The 21,516-nt window shown below is 43.4% G+C and overlaps 1 long non-coding RNA gene across 1 annotated transcript in view; it reads left to right on the top strand.

The window, feature by feature from the left end:
• The first annotated feature begins 801 nt into the window (after positions 1 to 801).
• The window catches only part of LOC138302164 (uncharacterized), a 29,895-nt gene continuing 9,180 nt past the window's right edge, over positions 802 to 21,516 (top strand). The window contains exon 1 of the long non-coding RNA XR_011205319.1: positions 802 to 831. This is a non-coding gene — a long non-coding RNA (uncharacterized lncRNA). The remainder of the gene's footprint in view (positions 832 to 21,516) is intronic.

Here is a 21,516-nt window from a genome sequence, read left to right as displayed (position 1 = left end):
TTTTTCATATAATTATGGAACTGCTGCTTTTGCCACATAGTCCATTACCTGCTGCATAATCTGCAAATTTTAACAAAAACATTTTGTTTCTAGCTCAAATGGATCAGAAGGTACTGTACGCTTTTCAAAGGTTAACTGGACATCTTTCGGTTGCTTCTTTCTATCTTTGATTGTTAAATTGGTACTATTGAGGTGATATCTTTGACCAGGCTGAATTACCATGTGTAAAAATGATAAAATAATGAAGTAATACTAACAAAAAGTGTGTTGCATTATGCCGCATACTTTGTTTTTTCTTGGTGCATAATTTAGTCAACCCTGCCACTTAATGTGGTGCTCTGCTTTCACCTAATTCCAGTGGCCCTGCTTACAGTGCACTAGTCTTGCACAATATAGGGGAAAGCATTGCCATAACTCAGCTTTGGGCACATCGTGTGCCCTGCTATACAGATGCACAGGGTGTTGCAGAGAGTGAGCTGTAAACATTTATTCTCACCAATTAGAGAGGTAGGGAATAACTCAAGCAGAGTCCATCACATAAATCTAAACAGATGCTGAAGTTATTATTTGCAATCGGTCCAGAAGGTGCTATTGGAACAAGATTGCGTGTGTGTGTGCTTACGTGTGTGTGTAGAGCGGCTTTTTTTGATGGAGAACTCATGACCCACCTTCCTCCTTGCTGTTCACCTGTAGGTGCACTGGTTCCTCTCTTTAAGGGGACAGCTGGTGGTCTCAGTAGATGATGCAAGTTTGATTGGCCTCAACGTGGAACTGAACAGCAGCAGCATCACTGTGACGGGGGCCCGACAGCCTCTCCTACTTGAAGAAGAGGTAAGTGGGCGGGGAAGAGTGATCATTAAAGCATCAGTGATGGGAGTCAATGACTGGAGAGAGAAAGAACCAAAAGGTGTGACCGCACTGAGGGCCAGATTAAAGAAAAGTGGCACCCAGTGCAGCCCCACTTTTCTTGCCCGCCTTAGCGCCCCCATAACACCACGATATGTGAACTGTATCTAAGATACGGTACTCCATGGCTGTAGTTAGTGAACTAGTGTCAGAATTTTTGATGCTAGTTCGGAGCTTTGCAGGATTAGCATCAAAACTTTTTACCCTAATCCTGTGAAGCCCACTGACGCCCATTGTAGACAGTTTTGTGCCTGCTTTCAACAGCTGTTCTGAGCAGGCGTTAAAAGTGCCAAAAAAAGTGGTGCAAAGAAATCTTTTAGATATCTTTTAGGCATAATGTAGCACAAAGGGTTACAAAGTGGCGCAATGCATGCCTCATTAGGCCCCATTAGCATAAAAAAATGACGCTAATGGTCAAAGCGGCGCTAGGGGCTCTTAAATCTGCCTCTGAGTGTGAAGTATGTCAGTGAGAGTGCGAGCAGCAAGTGAGTGACTAGGAGGAGCAAGGCACAAGCTTTGTCTGCAAGAGGCCAGACGGAAATACAAACACGGTGACCGTCATGGCAAAAAGTCTGGTTAAAAAGGTGTGCATCTGGACTGTGAAACTACAAAGCACAGAGGTAATCACATTAAAAATGTACTCCTAAAACCGTTGATGACTTGTTAGTATAAGAACACTCACCGTTTGGAGCGAACAGCACTAAGCTTAAGGGAGACCATATCAGACTAGACATGCACAGCAAACTGTTTGTTTCCGCAAGCATTTTGTCTGAACCAAGGACCTGAGGGCTGACTAAATAGGAGTACGGGCCTATGGTGTAACAGAGCCAAAGCAGAACATTTGCCATGGACTCAGAAGTTGAGAAAAACAGGAAATTAAGTTAATGAGTCAAAGAAATACAGAAGTAACGAGTAGGAGTAGGTGTAGATGCTATGCAGGAGCTATTCAAGAGCCCTAGAAACTGCCAAAAATAAACATAACAGGGAGGCATAGCGAATAGTCAGTCTGAGCTCAGGAACTGGGGAAAAGAGGATGCTGGTAACACAGCCACACACATACAACAAGATTCAAAGTGAAAGCAGACACAAACCATATTGCACAGTCAAGTTTAAGTGGGGAACGTTTCCCTGTCACAAAAGAGCCTGGATCAGGGGGTGCCCATCAGACACAAGAACCATGAGAATCTAGCAGTTCCCATCCAAAAACAGAACACAAAACATTAAGGGGCTGATTCAAGAAAAGTGGAGCTGCACCCAGTGCAGCGCCACTATCCTTGCGTCTCTTAGCAACCCCCTAATGCCACTATGGGGGTGATTCTAACCCCGGCGGTCTTAGACCGCCGGGGCCAGGGTCGGCGGGAGCACCACCGACAGACCGGCGGTGCCCCGCAGGGCATTCTGACCGCGGCGCTTTGGCCGCGGTCAGTGCAGGAAAACCGGCGGTCTCCCGCCGGTTTTCCGCTGCCCGTTGGAATCCTCCAAGGCGGCGCAGCTTGCTGCGCCGCCGAGGGGATTCCGACCCCCCCTACCGCCATCCAGTTCCCGGCGGTCCACCCGCCGGGAACCGGATGGCGGTAGGGGGGGTCGCGGGGCCCCTGGGGGCCCCTGCAGTGCCCATGCCACTGGCATGGGCACTGCAGGGGCCCCCGTAAGAGGGCCCCTAAATGTATTTCACTGTCTGCTGCGCAGACAGTGAAATACGCGACGGGTGCAACTGCACCCGTCGCACGGCTTCCACTCCGCCGGCTCGATTCCGAGCCGGCTTCATCGTGGAAGCCTCTTTCCCGCTGGGCTGGCGGGCGGCCTGAAGGCGGCCGCCCGCCAGCCCAGCGGGAATGTCAGAATTACTGCCGCGGTCTTTCGACCGCGGAACGGTAACCTGACGGCGGGACTTTGGCGGGCGGCCTCCGCCGCCCGCCAAGGTCAGGATGAGGGCCTATGTGTGCATCGTATATAAAATACAGTGCACCATGGTGCAGGGTAGGGAGCACTAGCGTCAGAATTCGTGATGCTATTCATGTACTCTGCAGGAGTAGCGCCAACATTTTGGCGCTACTCCTGCAGAGTACAGAGGGGCCCATTGTGTTCAATGACATGCCCCCTTTTAATGCCTGCTCTGAGCAGATGTTAAAAGTGCCAAAAACAATGGTGCAAGAAAATCTCTTAGATTTCCTTGCGCCATTTTTTCAGCCCCCCTAAAGGGGGAACGCCCCTCCTGCATACATTATGTCTGGTGCAAGCATAAGGTGGCGCAAGGGTTTACAAAGTGGCACAATGCATGCATTGCGCCACTTTGTATATATGGCGCATGTAAAAAGACACTTTAGCGCCACCTTAGTGTAAAACAAAATGACGTATGGTGGCGCTAAGGTGGTGCTAGGGCCTCTTAAATCAGGCCCAAATGTTAGAAACAAACAATACCCAATAAACACATGAAATAATGCTTTCAACACAACTAGAGTACGAATGTTGCTGAAAACACCACAATGACTGAACAGATCAGCTATGCAAACTTCGGAAGCAGCTAAACCATGCTTAGAATTTCGAGCAAAAGAGTTTCAAATGAAGGAGGCACACAATGAGATACAGGCAGGGTAAAAAGCCTTGTGGAGTAGTCAACAGCAGTGGAAGAAGACTTGGTCAAGAGTATTAATGCACAGAGTAGGAAGGAGGCTTAAAAGAGACAGAGACATACCGGAAACAAAGATATTTTAAATGTCGAGATATTTAATTGCACAAGTAGGAATCTGCGGAGGAAGCATAAGGACTGCTGGACACTGACACAAGTAAGCAGTATTCTTCGAACAACATGTTAGCAAAGTATGGTGGTTAGAAGACACCCCATTAAGGCAATTACAAGAAATGTTCTGGATCTTGAACTTGGCAGACTCGCAGAGATAACATTAACACACTCCCCTCCAAGAATCCTCACAAGTTGGGAACGGCTTACAAGGATGTGCCAATCACAATGTAGGGACCAAAATACGGCAAACCACAATAATCTACAAATATATGAAAAGAACAAGTACTTGACCTGCACGAATAATTAGCTTTTAGTACATAGAATGAAAACAGAGTTCATGCTGACTCACTGGAACCTTACACCAATACTGGCCAGTACCTTATGCCCTCACGGAAATTCATAGTAAAATATAACTGGAATGTACAAGATACCATAACTGGGTTAGAAACAAGGTATACACCTGAAACAACAAATAGACATCATGTGAACGGTAGCTCTGCTGTTGTGGTCTGGCTAAACCCTCTACCAGGCAACTTGTAAAGAAACAGACTCCTTCCTCTGTTGCCTTTTTATACATGCTCACGGCTGACCTAAATTCCTGATAATCATTCCTCAATTCCTCACCAAAGACCACGGTCTTGGAATGAATCCCTTCTTAATCTCCCTTAGTATTACTATTTGTCGTGATTTGTTTTAGCTCCTGGTGCGCGTCAGCTTGTCAGTAATGACACAATGAACATAATGGTGCATCTCCATGAAAGGACCCCTTAAAGCCACCCTAGCATATTCAATGTCATTGTCAACCCATTTGAGATAATCTGCACTCAAATGTTAGGCAGATTCTAATCTAGGTGTACTGACATATTTTTTCGATTGGATTACAACAGTTAGTAGTGTAAGAATCTGCATTCAGACATTTTGGAGAGTTCCTAGCAACATGCTCCAAGGCAAACCCAGAATGGGGCGTCACAATATGTTTCGTTGGAAGACCCTTAAAAACTGTGGAACATGAATATTACTATTTCGTTTCCAAGTGCAATCCCCTGGCCCATTCCCCCTAATCTACCACAGAGAACAGGCTACCTCTTTGTGCAAAATTGAAACAATTGTTACCCCTCAAATCACCTTTACTTTGTCTAATATGTAGGAGAATGTACCTTCTTTGAGGGCAAGTGTAGAGAGGATCTGGTGTTCATTTAGGTAACACAGTGTAGCTACTCTAAATACAGCATTCCAGAACTAGAACACACCAATCCTTATTAATCCCAGCAAATTTGTAGTTAACTTCCCAGCAGGTTACCCCAACTATTCTCCATCAATACTAGTGTCACTGTGCTTCTGACAACATAAGAAAAAACATCAAAATAACTAATAATCCTGTATGAAGGTAATTCAAAAAACATCCAGACAAATTATAATCTTAGCCTACTTTCAAAATAATTTCTTCACTCAAATTTAGTTTTTTCCTTACAAGTTCTCATTACAACCACTCACCCCAAGGCAGGTTGGGTGAGATAACGCTAGCCTACTTGCCTTTAACGAACTCCAGATTCTCCCAAGAGATACACTTGGAAAATCAATATTTATGACAAGCCCGGAGGCTAGCATTATGCATATTCAAAGCTCAGCAGAGCCACACAATATACATATTTTAAAGGTTTCGGATAAATCCTTGTACATACCTCTGCATTTGACCAATCTGGAGGCTTTACAATTTCTTCCAATTGCCCTACCTGCAAAAACAAATCTTTACTTGGTTCCTTGCACCAATTGAGGCCCCAAATTGTTCAAATCCACTCCTGCCTGGACTCTAAATTCAGACATCCTGGACTCGTACTCCTTTCCATACCACACTACACACAACTGCAGATGATCATCAAATTTTGGTTAGAACACCGAAGATGGCTGTGTCTTTGATCCCTGTGTATAATCAAACAACATTACATCATGACAAAAATGATTACTTACTGTCTAACGCTTTTCCATCAGCAGAATGCAGAATGCAGTTAGTATCTTACCTAACAATTAATAGAATGTTAATAACTTTTAGAGGGCTGACACTCTAATCCCTCAGCTATTTATTGAGGTTGAAGGCCCATATAGTTTGATGCCCTTCATAACTCTGTATAACACCCTTCCATAATGATTTCGCGTCTAGCAACGTTTGCCCAGCTGCCTCCCCTGACCTGTAGCAATTAAACATTCTGTACCTTGAGCCTTTCCCAAAAAATCTATTAAAAAATAAGATAACTTGACCTCAATTGCCACCAAAGAATCCACATCCTTTTCCATGCACTAACAAGCTCTGGTTTTCCATGCTCCAGGGTATCGCTTTCTAGTACTTGAAGCCCATGTCTTCCTGAGCAGTTGACAACCATCTCCTGGAGGGCCTTCCAACAAAGCTCCTCTCCCCTATGATCTTCCAAACCTGAAGTTTAAGAGAGATCTGTTGATCACGAAAGGCCTCCTCCCCATCAGGACACCACCAACAAGCCCTGCAACACAGGAATTAAGAATCATGCCGGTGCCACCCAAAAGGAATCACTAGTAGTACTTGACATCTCTGCCTCCTGGCCACAAGCATGCACCCCCCAGCCTTGTGAAGCCTCCAAACTAAGGCTCTAAATCTTTGAAATCTCTCACATATCTTAAATTCCAACCAGCCACAAAGTTCCTGTGGTCTGGGAAAAACTCTGCTAGTGAGCCAATCTTGTGCTTTGGATAAAACAACTGAAGAGCATTAGCTACCTCTGCCAAATTCCTGGACTTGCCCCCTTTCAGACAGTTTATGTAAGGCACCAACGAAACATTGTTGATTTTCAAAAACACATGTCAAATGCTCAACTTCCCCTCAAAACTCCTCTGAGTGAATATCTTTGCTTTCATTTCTAAACAACTGATGTGCAACGATTTCTCCTCCAATGCTCATCTTCCACCTGTGTCCTGTTGACCTAACCAAGTTCCCCATCCATATAAGGTTGCTTCCACTTCCAACACATAAGGAGGGGGCAAATCTTTATTCAAAACATTCTTTACTTCTGATTTTATTTTGCCACCTTCTTTTCTGGCAGGTTTGACACAGTTTGTATTGCATCTACCTGAAAACATAAAAGTTCCAGCTCTCTGCAAGGAACTAAAACCAACTTCTCCCTGTTTAGCGAACCATCCAGTTCTTCTAGCAGTCTCACCACCATTTGCAACTACATCTCTAACTCTTGATGATCCTGAGACATAATTAGAAAATCGCTCAAATAATCATACACTCTCTACTTTCTTTGAGTAATACTGCTATCAGTCTAAACTTCTTGGAGAAGCACCAAGGAGCTGAGGCCAATCCAAACGACAGGGAAGCAAAATGGTATAGGTTTCTCGATTATCTTAACTTAAGATATCTCTGAATCTCCTCCTCCATTGGTATCGTAAAATAAGCATACTTTGGATCTATTTCCACCAGTCTCTCTCACCTTAAAATCATCCCTTCACAGCTGGAACCCCTCCATCATGAAATGCATGTTCCCTATAACCCAGTTATTATCCTATAGGTTTATGACTGGTCACAAGCCTTTCTTCTTCTTCCTCACCAAAAGTCTAGTACTCACAAAAGTTCTCAACCCCTCTGACATCCAAACTTTGGCACCCTTCCTTAACATCTCTTGAAGCTCTGTATGCACTAAGTAAATTTGTTCCATCAAAATATCTTGGAGCTCTGTATCCACTAAGAAATGTTGTTCCTTCAAATACACAATTTCCCTTTGTTCATACTCTCGGTATGGCAGGCCCCTGAACTCTGCCACATAACCCTTTACTGCATTTAGCTTCCACTGATCTTTCCCAAGTCCATTCTATCTTGCTGAAACCTTTGTTAGCTGACCCCCTACATTTCCTGGGGCAAAACCAAATGACATCTCCATATTTTCCTGGTTTCCTTGTGGCATGTGTTGTGCACCTCCTATAGCCTTGTCAGCCGCTTTCTGTTCTTCCTCATTGTGGGAAATACCAGAGTAGCGGATTGAATGCCCCTGAAGGCTCCTTTTCTTTGTGACTGATAATAGGGCTTTTTGAACATTTGGCCAGAGAAACGTCCCTTTGATCCAACCAGTTCAAAAGATTGTCTTCCACTCTTCTGAGTGATGTTTGTGTCTTGCCTACAGCTGTAAAAGTCAACACATACTTGCCTACTCCCTGCAATAGCCTGTCTCTGAATAACCTACTTCCTTGAGCCTCATTAGGCTCCTTTTGAGCAAAGTCATCTAACTTTGGACTAATTCTCACGAGAATTGCCTTTCCTCTATGCGGTCAAGCTGGCATTTGCACAACCCCATAGCTAATATTGTGCTGGTGGGCTTATCACTTCAGTAGCCTGTCATGACACTGCTTATGTGCTCTCTCTCTAATCCTTTTCTTGAATATCTTCCCATTTACAATAGCAAACTGATCAAATCTGATGGACCTAGAGCTGGGGTGGCAAATGCCTTATTGCCAGCCACTGGGCGCAAACACTCCGTGCATATGACAACTGTAGCCTCCTTTTCCAACAGCCTGCATGAAGGTAGCCCATATTGTCAAAATCACACTGTTCGCAAATATTTTAGACTACTGATATGCTGTATGTAATGTTTGGAAATTAATTAGAAAAGCTATCTTTGGTAACAATTTGACCCTGATCCAGGTAATGGACTCCAAGACTTAACAAGTGGGAGAAGTAACCTTCAAGTGCTCAAGGATTAGTTTTACTCCCATTACAGATTTTACAACCGTAAACCATACATGCCGATACACCCAATTCGGGCAGGAGACTCCCAATTTTTGAAGCCAAAGATAGCTTTATTTTGGCCGTCTCCTACATGAAATTGCCTTTGCTTCATGAGAAGTCAATGGGGAAATACATTCTCCCCATTACTTTTTAAAATCTCCCACTTACTTATCTTAAATTGTTAGCATTTATGCATAAACATAGTTTTTCACGCCAGACATCATTCTTGTTCATCATGCTGATAATTGCACCCACTCCAGAGTCCTCATAACATTTTTTTGTCCAGATACTGGCCGATCATGGTGCCATTGTAGTGTTTTTTGAAGCACTATGCATTAGGAATCCAACAAATCTCTTGATTTCAAGTTTATTTATTTCATGAATCGGTACTCCTAAGAGGTCCACATGCTTAACCAATACATATAATAGCATAAAACAACATAAAACCTTAGTTATAAGATTCCAAAGGGAAATGAAGAAATATCAGTTGTACAATCACAATACTAAAAAGAGCAAAAAGAAGAAAAAAAATAGTATTACTAATAATACCCCTCAGACATTACATAACAGAATATATCACAGAAGCGATCTAAAATTGTTTGAATTAGCTTCTTAAGTGTAAAACATTGAAATTCAAGAATAAAACATAAAGTGCCTCAAACAGTGCAACACAGTACCCTAAAGGAAACCTCTCATGTTAAAGACCCTAGCGTACTGTGATGTTTTCTTCGATAAGTGAACTTCCTGTCCGGAATAAGAAGTAATCAATAAAATCCAGGACAATCAACCCATAGCATCACAAGAAAGCATTATTAAGCACCAAAAGATCTCATCATAATCCTCAAAAACTACTTTGTGTAATTCACTTTCAATCATCTTGATTATCACCATTACAAGAAGACTCAAAAGAGATTTAAAAAGGACTGAAAAAACTAAAAAATCCTAAAACAGAATAATTCATTAGGAGGATTAAATACGGCTTCCAAGGCTTCTCCAGAAGAACGGATATTAAAATACAAATAGAGGGGTTTCCGCCATTTTTTCCTGGCCATGGCTAGAGCCGGACAAACAAATAATACATGCTTACACTTCTGTACACCCAATTGACAAAGTTCGCAATTATTATCAAATCCATCCCACCTGGAAATTGGATCTCTAAGAGGCAGTCTATCTCATCTCAACAAAATGTACCGGTCCCTCACCCCATGTGGAAGATTCCAGGCAAGAAATGGCTGATATTGTTTAAACGTTACTGATTCAGTTACCTTCAATTGTAAAGCTAGATTATACTTTCTAAAGAAATTAGATTTTCTTTTATTCTACAAAAAATGTCTATATAAGCTAAGTTTCTTGGAGTGGATGCCTTACTATGGGCTAAACTATAAGCCCTCCTAACCACAGCCTCTATACCCTGTACAAAAAAGTTCTTAATACCAAATTTGAGCCTTAAAGCTGCCACTTAGGCCGAGTTGTTACAAAAGGCTAGGCGTCTTAATATCTGCCCTTCCATCCAATCAAGAAAGTTCCATTGGGAACTCTCTGTACCCTCTAAAGCGTGCAAGAGTGTGGCCGGGATCTTTAATTGATAAAACGTTAGCAAGTGATGGAAATGGCACCGGCTGACTGCTGTAAAAAAGGCAACTAAACCTTGTGCTTGAGACAGAGCCTTAGAGGCATTATTACGCATGTGGTTTTGGTCACTGAGTGAAAAAGAAGAAATTTTCCCCAGGAAACAATAGGATTTTACCCGCTCTAACTTGTGTTGGCCCAAGAACCAGGAAAACTTAATTTAGTTACCCAGTTTTTTCCCAAGGAAACATATTGCTTGGGATTTCAACTGATTAATCTGCAGATGGTGCTGTGCGGAATAAAGGTTTAACGCCGCCAAACGCTGATTTTGGCATTTCGGAGTAAGGTCAATCACAACTATATCATTCTGCAGGAAACTGGGCAGGTCATAATTATATCAGGAAAATAACAGTGGTGCCAACAAGCAGCCTTGCTCCAAACCATTTTTTGTGGGAAATTTAGCTGACAAGCCCTATTCTCCTTCTAGAAGAATTTGCACCAGCTATAAGAGTGCAAAGCTATAACCAAACGTAACAGGTTTGGGGGAACACTTAGCTCATATAATTGTTTCCACAGTATTTTCGTATCCACTCTATCAATGGCCATAGAGAAATCTATGAATTCGGCATATACTGTTCCCCCCCTTGATCTGAACATATTTTTCATTTATAGTATGCATCAATAAAATATTAACCAAAGTACTATGTTCCTTTCTGAAACCTGCTTGTTCCAGGGGAAGTATCTCATTTTCCTCAACCCAAGAAGTTAAATGCGTTAATATACTTTTCGCATATATCTTGCCAGTTGCATCCAGTAGTGTATTCTGGCGATAGTTTATGGGCTGAGATTTGTCAGTCCTAATGGGACTATGACACTCCCCTTCCAGGAGTCAGGAACTTTTTAAATAGCAGGCGCGAAAGACCGGGTGGAGACGTTTTGCCCAGAGCACAGGTTCTAGTTTAATTAAGGACATTTTGACTTCATCAGGGCCCATTGCTCAGGAATTCCTAATTGACTTAATAATCCCCTCAATCTCAGTCACGGGGGGGGACCCCAGCAGTCCACTTCAGTTCTGTTGTTTTTACTCCAATCCATTTCTCATGGCTCTTTTACCCCATTTTCTGAGTAAAGGGAAAATATGAAGTACTTCCAATCAGCCTCAGCTATTGGGGGAGCGCTGGACGGTTTATGCCTTCCGCAGCCTTTGGAAATAATAGCCAAACATTTACGGGATTTTTTGGCACAGCTGCTTTCCTCACTGCTATCCACGTCTGCTCCACCTCTTCCCTCCTTATACCTAACTTCACATGCGTTCTTCTTATTTTTAATAAGGATATTCTCCTACTCCTATCCTTTGTCTCCCATTCATACTGTCTCCTTACCAATTTCTTAATTCCTCTATTTAACAATAAAATGGATTGCCTTACTTTCTTTTGTGGAGGCTTACCGCGTTGATACAAGACACTTTGGGTTATGTAATCAATAAATTTAGAGAAGTAATATAGAGGATCCACATTCCATTCATCGACATCTCTCACTAAGCATTCAAGTGCTTTTTTTACAGAAGATATTTTGGCGGGGGTCCGAAAAATTCTTCCTGCTTTCCCACAGAAGCTAATGACCTTGCCCAAAGGATTCCAGGAATCTATGGAGGAGCACTGCATTTTTAATGAAAAGGATCACAATTTTATGATCACTAAAAGATGTATCCTTAACTTGCATATCCTCCACTGATTGGGCAATGTTCTAAGAGGCTAACATGTAATCAATAATAGAACTACTCTGTGGGGATTTATGTGGAGAAGCTGCAGGATAGTCAGAATGAAAACGCCCATTTAGGGTAATGCAACACAGGTCCCTCAAACATTTCAATGGGGTGTGGCTCTTTTTATCTGTCCTGATTCTAGGGGGAAATAAAATCGGTGGAATATTTAAGGTGGTTTCCCTCTCTAAGTCCCCAAAAATGGAAAGGGATAGATTGGAAATTTTACAATTTAAATCTCCCATTATCAGTAACTCATCTACACATTCATGTGGATTAGAGCAGATTACAGAAATTTGATTAAGCATGTACATTGGACTCTCAAATTCCTTATCTGGAGGAATATAGACATTAACTATTAGGAAGGGAGTTTTTTTGCCACTCTCCAATATTGGATGCACTCTCACTATCTGAAAAAGATTTGAGGAGATGGGCAGACTAACATATTAGCATTTATATTTGTTGCTTAATAGCATGGCAATACCCCCTTTTGCATGCCCTTTCTTTGAGGGCTGTGCCTTTGTACTTAAGACCAAATACCCAGGACAGGAGAAATCTGGTATGCTTCAGGTCTCCTGAATGCAAATTACATCCACCTATAGAGAACAAATAAGATCTAGTGTTTTTTCAGAATGGTTCCCTTATCCTCAGCATTCCAGGAGACCATGGAGAAACTCTGGTTAGTAGCAGGGTTGGGAGGACATTCCCTTAGCCAGAGTGCAATTTAGAGTATTATTTAAATCCCCTGCCAATCAACTCAAATTTTACTCAACATACCGTCGCCATGGATACCAGCCGCCCTAACGCATTATAACCCTCGAAGGAATTCCGCCAGAAGGCTGCCGGAATACCATCGACGGTCATGGTGGCGGACGGTGGTAAGGTGGCACTGCTGTCAGCAGCAGCGCCACGCCAGCAAAACACCGTCTACCGTATCATGAGCAATGATGCGGCCTGGTGGTGTTTTGCTGACGGACGCTGCTGCTGACAGCAGCGCTGTGTCCTGTCTCCTGCTCGAGGACCCCCTGCAAGCAGGTAAGTAGGGTTCTCCGACAGGAGGGGGGTGGAGGGTGGTGTGTGTGTGTGGGAGGTGTTTGTGTCTCTTTTGGTATGCGTGCATGCGGCTGTGAGTCGCGTTTAATGCGTGTGTGAATGACTGAATGTGAGGGCACGTGTATGTTGTGTGTTGTGAATGTGTGTGTGTGACAATGTATGTTGGTGTGTGTTGCGGTGTGTATGAGTGCATGTGTGGGTGGATGTGGGTATGCATGTGTGTGTGTATGTGTGCACGTGTGGGTGTGTGTATGACAGGGAGTCGGGAGTGGGAGGGTGGGGGAGGACTCTGGGGAAGGGACAGGTGAGACCCCTATCACTGCCGGGGAAAGAATTCCCTGGCACTGATAGTGCCTCCCACCATGGTTTTCGTGGTGGTACGCTTGCCACGAAAACCATGGTGGTAGGCGGGGCTATAATCCCGAGGTTGGGATTGTGACGGCCGTCGGGCTGGAAACCGAAGTCTCCAGCCCAGCGGCCGTTACCACCCTGGCGCCCGGAGTGGGACATTGGCGGTTTAGACAAACCGCCAATGTCATAATTTGGGAAAAGGTACCGCCAGCCTGTTAGCAGTACCTTTCACCAAATTACTGCCAACCGCCAGGGTCGTAATGAGGGCAATAGAGTCTTGTTCTCCCTGTAGGATTAGAGGGCCAGCCAATCTCACCACCTTGGGTCTCTCCATCCTCAGTACCAATTTATGTTCTTTCTGGGAGGAGGTTCCATTATGGCCCTTGTCCTCGAACTTAACCCTTCTTGGGTTCTTTTTAGAGATTCTCCTTTTTCTCTGTTTTTCCTCTTTCTTTTTTTTTCTTTTTTTTCCTAAACTCTTCACTTTTTGTAGATTTTACAGTCAAAATTCCCTCATGCTCCACCGTCGACGAGTCAGGGTATACTTTAGGCAAGAAAATGGGAAAAGGGGCCACTGGAAGGTTTAACTCATTTTTTGGCGAAGCAGGTTCAATAGGGGCCACATTGCTCGTAGAGGAAAGGCTGGAAAAAAGATTTTCAAGGGAATAAACAACACTCTCTTGCATAGAAGAATCCTGTGCATTTGAAAAATTCCAATGGACTTGTGGCCTTCCCACCTGCGTACCCTGATCAGAGAGGGAAAGCAGAGAAGGTGGATTCACGTGAGCACAGGGAACTGATGAACACAAAAACGGTTGTGAGTCTTGACACCCCGACTTTAGGGGAGCAACCTTAGTAGCCCTACCAGATTTCCCATCATGGCCTTGTTTGAGATCCTCCTGATCTAACAAGGTTTTCAATATAGATAATAATAAATCTTGATTATGAATTGGTGATTGATTTTTCTTGAAGAACCAGGATCGAGTATAAAATTCTTTCAAGACATTTGAAGGACTCAGAGAATATTACATTTTGCTCTGGAGGGCCACTAGGTAGATTCAGAGAGCATATAAGATCTGGCATTGAGGAGTATATTTGTGGGGAAAGGGAATGGTCAGGAGGTGTACACCTGGGGTGTTGAGTCCGAGGTTACTATCCAGATGGGTCTTTGGGTGACTGTCCGAAGAGTTCCTTGTTCCATATATGCAAATCAAGTCAGTATCAGGAAGAGCGAAGTCCTCTGCTCCCACTCTAATTCCCGCAACACCCTCCACATTTGCTGTAGAAGGCATTTGATTTTCCAGGAGAAGGATTTGAATCTCCAAGACCCCCCTCATAGGGGTAAAGACAGCCTCCATCCCCCTATTGATAGCACAGCAAGCTGCTAAATCAGTGCGGTCATTAAGAGCTAATTCTTCAGGTGACTCCTTTTGAACAAAAGGCAAAATGGAATTTATACTTTTTGTATTCAGGTGAGGAATGCCCTTGTTTCTTAAAGGATTTGACTTAGTCTTTTTACATGCATGACAAAAAAAAATGCTGCTCCTTCGGAAATGTTTAGCTGTCATCCTTATCTGCACCCCAACTTCCCCCTAGACACCTGACAGGCATAGTGTTTTTCACCTCTCTCTGCTGCTGCTACTGAACTACTGTATGCTACAGCTATATCACTTGTACAGGCAGGTGCAGAGGTGATCACAGGGTCCAGGGCTGGGGCTGATGTCTGAGGATGGGATTGAGAGCTAAGAGCTATGTGAGTTCTAACAGTGGCAATCAGTGGCAACCCGCAGGTGTAGGGGGCAGTTTTCCTCACCCCCTCTGCACCCTCACCCCTTCCTTCTCCTTCTCCTCACCTTCCTTCCTCCCAATTATCGGTGAACCTTGGTTGTGGATGATATTAAAAAATGCGGAGGATCAAACCATAGGTGCCACCGTGTACACTCCCGCACTTTTCTGAACGTTTTCTTTGGTCCCTCAGCGGAAATGTTTTAGCTGATTTACCTGGACTTTAGCAATGTCTTTGCCCAAAAGGCACTGCAGGGGGCTTTATCGTTCAAAACCGTTTTTATTTTTTTCTCTTCTGCCCCGACGTGTTGCGTGTCTCGCTGCATCTCTGTGCCTCTACTCACTAGGTGCTAGGATGCTAGCTGAATCGAGCTGCTCCAAGTCGGCTGGGGGAAAGGGCCTTAGAATATGAGGTCCAGGGTGGGCAGAACAGCACGGCCGGCTCCGCTCCCCCGCCTTGTCTCACCTGGCATCTCCCGATTGGCGTCTCCCGATGGCGCGCACCTCCTTCACAGCACCTCCGCCGCCCCAGCACTGATGGGAGAAAGGGCCTCAAAATAGGAGGTCAAGGGTGAGCAGAACCTCACGGCCGGCTCCGCTCCCTCTGCCTTGTCTGGCGTCTCCTGATGATGCGCACCTCCTTTATGGCCGCTCCACCACTGACCTCCACCCGGCACTGACATCGAGACGCTTTGCTCGATTCAACCACGTCTTTCTTAGTGACTCTTAGAATCTCTTAGTGAAACAACAATTGATGATATTCTGTATTCAAGGGCTGCTCTTTTAAGGAATCTTTCATAGTTTATTATATTGTTTCCGAATCTGATTTAGATTATCCTCTGGATTCATATTGGCAGTCAACTTCTCAGGCAGTGTTCTCTCAACTTTACAAATTGTTCTGTCCATCTGATTTAATATGCATCCGAAACAGAGCTTGATCTTTAATTTACGATGTCTATGCTCAACATGAATCTAAAAAATCGAAGCTTGCAATTAGTGATTATTGATTCTGTCTTTCATGAAAACATCTGGCTCACTTGAAACCCCTGAAGTTCTTATGATGGAAATAACAATAATAGGCTGTTATGCACATTCTATTTTATATTACCAAGCAATGAAAATTTTGTGAACAAGTAAGGTAGAAATAGATGTACATATAAATAATCTCGGAAACTGTCAATTTTCTAAAATGAGAGGCTATTTGATGCAACACCTCTCTGTGCTTGTAAAAAGATGGCACATTTGATTGCAGAAGTATCTGTTTCCTTTGTGTACTGTATATCAAGATTTATGTGATATAACACTGGCTCCTCTGTGAATACTGCTTTCATTACATCAAGTGTGTTATGTGCTTCTGGAGGTAATGCCACAGAAACTTGTGGCACCTAGACAAAGATAACATATAAGAGGGGAAACCCTCAAGAATCTTCTATAATCGTCTATAGAAATTGCCAAAGCTGGCTGCTAAACCACTGTATTTTCTTGACGGTCTTGCTATCAGCCATTTTAAAAAGATGGTCCCAAATTTAAGAAAAGTGGTGCTGCATCCAATGCAGAGCCACTTTTCTAGCGCCCCCTAGCGCCCCCTACCACCACCTTGTGTGCGCCGTATTTAATATAAAGCGCACCATGGCATAGGGTAGGGGCAATAGCATCAACATTTTTGACGCTATTGATGTACTGTGCAGGATTAGCCCCAACATTCTGGAGCTAATCCTGCAGAATACATAGGGGCCCATTGAAAACAATGGTATGCACCCTTTTAACACCTGCTCTGCGCAGATGGTAAGAACACCCGCAAAAAATGGCACAGTGGAAACTCTTAGATTCCACTGTGCCATTTTTGCTGTCCCCCTAATGGAGGAACGCCTTCCTTGCATAAATTATGTCTGGTGCAGGCATAATGTGGCGCAAGGCGTTACAAAATGGTGCAATGCATGCATTGCGCCACTTTGTAAATATGGTGCAGCGAACTTGGCCTCGTTGGGCCAAATTAGTGTCATAAAAAATTACGATAATGTGGCGCAAGGAGGAGCAAGGAGGCACTAGGCCCTCTTAAATCTGGGTCATTGATTCTTAGATTGACCCACTTTGTCCCGCTTTGTTATTTTAGCATAAAGATATTTGTTCTTTGAGAAAGACAATACTTTGGTCACATGTTGAATATGTTCAGCAGCAGAGTAAATACAAATATTTTTAAACAGACATCTAAGGTCAATATTTTCCCCAAAATTCCTTTGAATGGCTGAGGGTGCATGTTTATTGCTTATATCAAACAGCATAATCAGATCAGTTTCAACAATCCACATCAGCTAAGGCATATCATCTATGTCTCTTATAGCCTGCTAGAGGCTGAATAAAGTGTACACCTAGTCTTTCATTTGCCAGACAGATGTATTAGACCCTAACAAGAACATAAGCTTATGAAACCTTAATTCTTCTTTAGGGCTTTAGAAGCTTATACCATCTGTCTATTTAAAGATGTCATGACAATGATGGCAGTCATTTCTCCAAACAATTCCAGGTCTATCAAAACTGATCAATTATTTTTCTGTTCCTGTTTTTTCTACTCCACCAAAAGTTCGTGAGACTGCTGGATACTTGCATTACATGCTAAAAGAATATATAAAATTATCATGCTACCCAGTAAAAAGTTGTCACTGATTGTTTTAACAGTACTTTGAAATTATAAAATGTTTTAAATACTCCTTAGTGAATCATGAGGGTTCCTTTTCTTGAGCTAGATATTTCTAATCACTGTAATACGTTTCTATTCTTGATCGTAGTATCATTTAAAGGCTAGTATTACTGTAGTATCTTTGTTGGAATCCAAAAAGATAAGTGCTAAAGCAAAGAATGCTGAAAATGGATCAACACTTAAACTTTCTTTCAAATATTTCTTTAGAGCACCTTATTCTATAACAGACAATGTACAGATCTTTCTATGTTGAATCACCACACCTGGTTAAAGGTCAATTGTGATGTCCGAAGCTCTTTAAGGTAATATTTTACCAGGGTCTTAACAGTCAAATGTATCTGCAGAAGTATGGCATTCAGTTGCTACCTGAGGTTGAGTTGCTGCTATCATTCTTTTGATTCAACGGCGCCCAGCAGCAATGGACGACTGTAGGCAATAGGACTAGAGGATCAGGATAGTAACTACTTTTATGAGAATAGAACAGCATTGACTTAATTTTACACTTACCTTGCTGTGGCATTGCCATTGGTAGAGGCCTAAATGGAGATCCATGTCTCAGTACTTCTGTATTTCCAGGGGAGGGACCCTGCAGTACATTTCCCAAACACCTATGGGCCATCCTTCACCAATGCTAACATACATGCATTGAGCTCCCTTGTTTATCAAAATTTCATATAAGTATTCCGATGTTCTTGCTATCTATGAGTAATATGGCTTCTCAGCTAGGGTGAGGGATGCTATTGTAACATTTACAAACATTCCTAATGCTCACCTTCAGGATATAGCTAGAGAAGCTGTGGACAATTAAGATTCATTCTCGGCATAAGGCTTTTGATAGTGTGGGTGAAGACTACAAACTGGCGCCAAGGGTTGTACCATGTTCAAAATGGTGCACCCTTAACTACAATGATAACAATATATTTGGCTGGCCACATCAGGACTGCATTGTAGAAGGTATCCAATTCCAGATTGTGCCTGAAGGCTTGCATACAGCCCAGTCCATAACTTATATACTGGGAGACACGAGGCTTTGCCACTCGCTGGGCAAATATCATAATGCTGACAGCAAGCGGGATGAGAGTGAACAGAAAAGTGAGTGAGTTGATGAGTGAGACAGTGGACGTATTAGCAAATAAACCAGCCATTCCTTCTCTGGAGTACCCCATTAAACATTCATGGCTGTCAACCGACCCTAGGTCATTTGACTGCCATTCCAGCAAACCCTTCAGCATTAAGCTTATTTGGGGGAAAATCCCAATCATGTTTTTGTTGCCTGAAACACCGAACTAGGGTCCAGATGTGCGAAGTTCCGGCATTGCGACTCACAAATTGCAAGTCTGAGCGACTTGCAATTTGTGAGTCGCAATGCCGGATGCAGGATGGTGTCCCTGACATCTGCGAGTCGCAAGGGGGTTGCAAAGGACCACCTCATTAATATTAATGAGGTGGGTCGCAATATGCGACCCCCTTGCAAGTCGCAGCACTCACAGGGATGGTGGCCTGCTGGAGACAGCAGACCACCATGTCTGTGACTGCTTTTAATTAAAGCAGTTTTTTTTTTTTGTAATGCAGCGCGTTTTCCTTAAAGGAAAACGAGATTCATTACAAAATGAAAAATGAAACGTTTCAAAATGTTTCCAAGGGCATTCACAAAGGGGAAGGGTTCCCGTGGGGACCCCTTCCCTTTTGCGAATGGGTTACCACCAGAGGTTGACTCTGGTGGTAACTGCGAATTGCTTTGCCACGGCGTTCGCGGTCACAAAGCAACACCCCTTCCTATTTGCGACTCGCAGTCCCATTTTGTGAGTCGGTAACCAGGTTACCGTCTCGCAAAATGGGAATGGGCATCGTGATATGGCTTTTGCGCCTCACAAACAGCGATTTTCGCTGTTTGCGAGGCGCAAAAGCCTTTCTACATCTGGCCCTAGCTGAGTCAATTTTGTGACATGAAACTAGTTAATCACTAAAAGGGGCACTGAAAAAAGAACTGTGCATTAAAAAAGATAGCCCGATGGCTCAGCGTTCAATAAGGCAAACATGCTCTCTATTCTTTGACGTCTTATGAGTTAGTAGAGTTCTACAATTAATAATACAATCCTACTGAAAAAATGTCCACGGGATCAATGACATGGCCCACAACACGACAGAGAGAATATACGTAAATAATCATTGTGAGATCTGTGGGAGACACCAGGTGCAGCCGAAAGTGAAGGAAATGTTGTACACAGGGCAAATTACCCCATGTGAACACCCGGAAACGTACCTAAAGGTACTGGCTTAAGAAGGCCAGCTAGGTTCTAACAGAGTCAATCACATGGCATTAGAGAATGACATGTAAGTGACTCCATCCCATTTCAACTAATGTTTTAAGAGGTACTGGCCCAAGGTGAAAGTGAGACTGTATCTGTCTTTGCCCCACAACACAGCAGTCACCTGGGACGTGATGGCTGTGCCCCTCTAGGTGAGGACAGCCAGTTATTACTTTTCAGTGAACGGCACTAACTCTGGGACTTTGAGTTTTACTTTTCTTATTATAAGTATGGGCATACACTTTCGAACAGGCTTAATACTGTTGGCTGAAGAAGAAATATTGGCTGAATTCCAGCCTCATGACATGGAACCAGTTGATGGTATCATATCAGTTATTCAGAGGCATCGGCCTTGACATAGGACTGACTGTTTCCTGGCCCCTGACTGTTTCCTGGGAGCATTAAAGAAAAGGTTCCTGACATTACCTGGCTAGATTAGCTCAATTTACGGTGTTGGCTCATTGACTAATATAGAATTTTTACTGAAACTGATATTTTATTGAAACTGCTGAAACTGCTTTTAGACCTTTTATTCTTACAACATATGCCCGTGTTCAGTGGCATTTGGAGGTTTCCTTCCCACATCAGATGGCCATTTTTACTCTCCTTCCTGTTCCAACTAGTGCCGCCATTTTGGGAGGCGATCTACTCTTTTCAGGTTGCAGCTCCGGCCCACTATAAAGGGCTTGAGGAAGCGGGCATGCAGCGGAACATTAGAGTAGAGGTTCTCAACATTACTTGGCTAGATTAGCGCAATTTACGGTGTTGTCTCATTGACTGATATAGAATTTTTACTGAAACTGATATTTTATTGAAACTGCTGAAACTGCTTTTAGACCTCTTATTCTTATAACATATGCCGGTGCTCAGTGGCATTTCGAGGTTTCCTTCCCACATTAGATGACCATTTTTACTCTCCTTCCTGTTCCAACAAGTGCTGCAATTTTGGGAGGCGGTCTAGTCTTTTCAGGTTGCAGCTCTGGCCCACTATAAAGGGCTTGAGGAAGCGGGCATGCAGCGGAACATTAGAGTAGGGGTTCTCGACATTACTTGGCTAGATTAGCGCAATTTACGGTGTTGGCTCATTGACTGATATAGAATTTTTACTGAAACTGATATATTATTGAAACTGCTGAAACTGCTTTTAGACGTTTTATTCTTATAACATATGCCCGTGTTCAGTGGCATTTCGAGGTTTCCTTCCCACATTAGATTACCATTTTTAATCTCCTTCCTGTTACAACTAGTGCTGCAATTTTGGGAGGCGGTCTAGTCTTTTCAGGTTGCAGCTCTGGCCCAGTATAAAGGGCTTGATGAAGTGGGTGCGCAGCGGACGCGCACAACGGGTGTGCCGCTTGAGCACCCAAGGCACGCCTAAGGCAAGCCCGTCTGTGCCCGTCCGCGCCCTGCCGAAACCAGAGACCAGGAATGCTCAACAGAGTACTCCGGAAAGGCTCATTTATTCAGCCTCTCAACAGCTAGCCTTCAGGAATGATACTCTTCACCCCTGCAAACATTGAAACTGGACACTCGTTCTATCTCGTGTAATGTGTTACACTGGACGCCTCAGCTTCATTCTTCACCCGG

Source organism: Pleurodeles waltl, chromosome 6 (genome assembly GCF_031143425.1).
Source record: "Pleurodeles waltl isolate 20211129_DDA chromosome 6, aPleWal1.hap1.20221129, whole genome shotgun sequence".
Taxonomy (NCBI): domain Eukaryota; kingdom Metazoa; phylum Chordata; class Amphibia; order Caudata; family Salamandridae; genus Pleurodeles; species Pleurodeles waltl.
The sequence above is the reverse complement of the archived record's forward strand: the minus strand, read 5'-3'. Positions and strand labels throughout refer to the sequence as shown.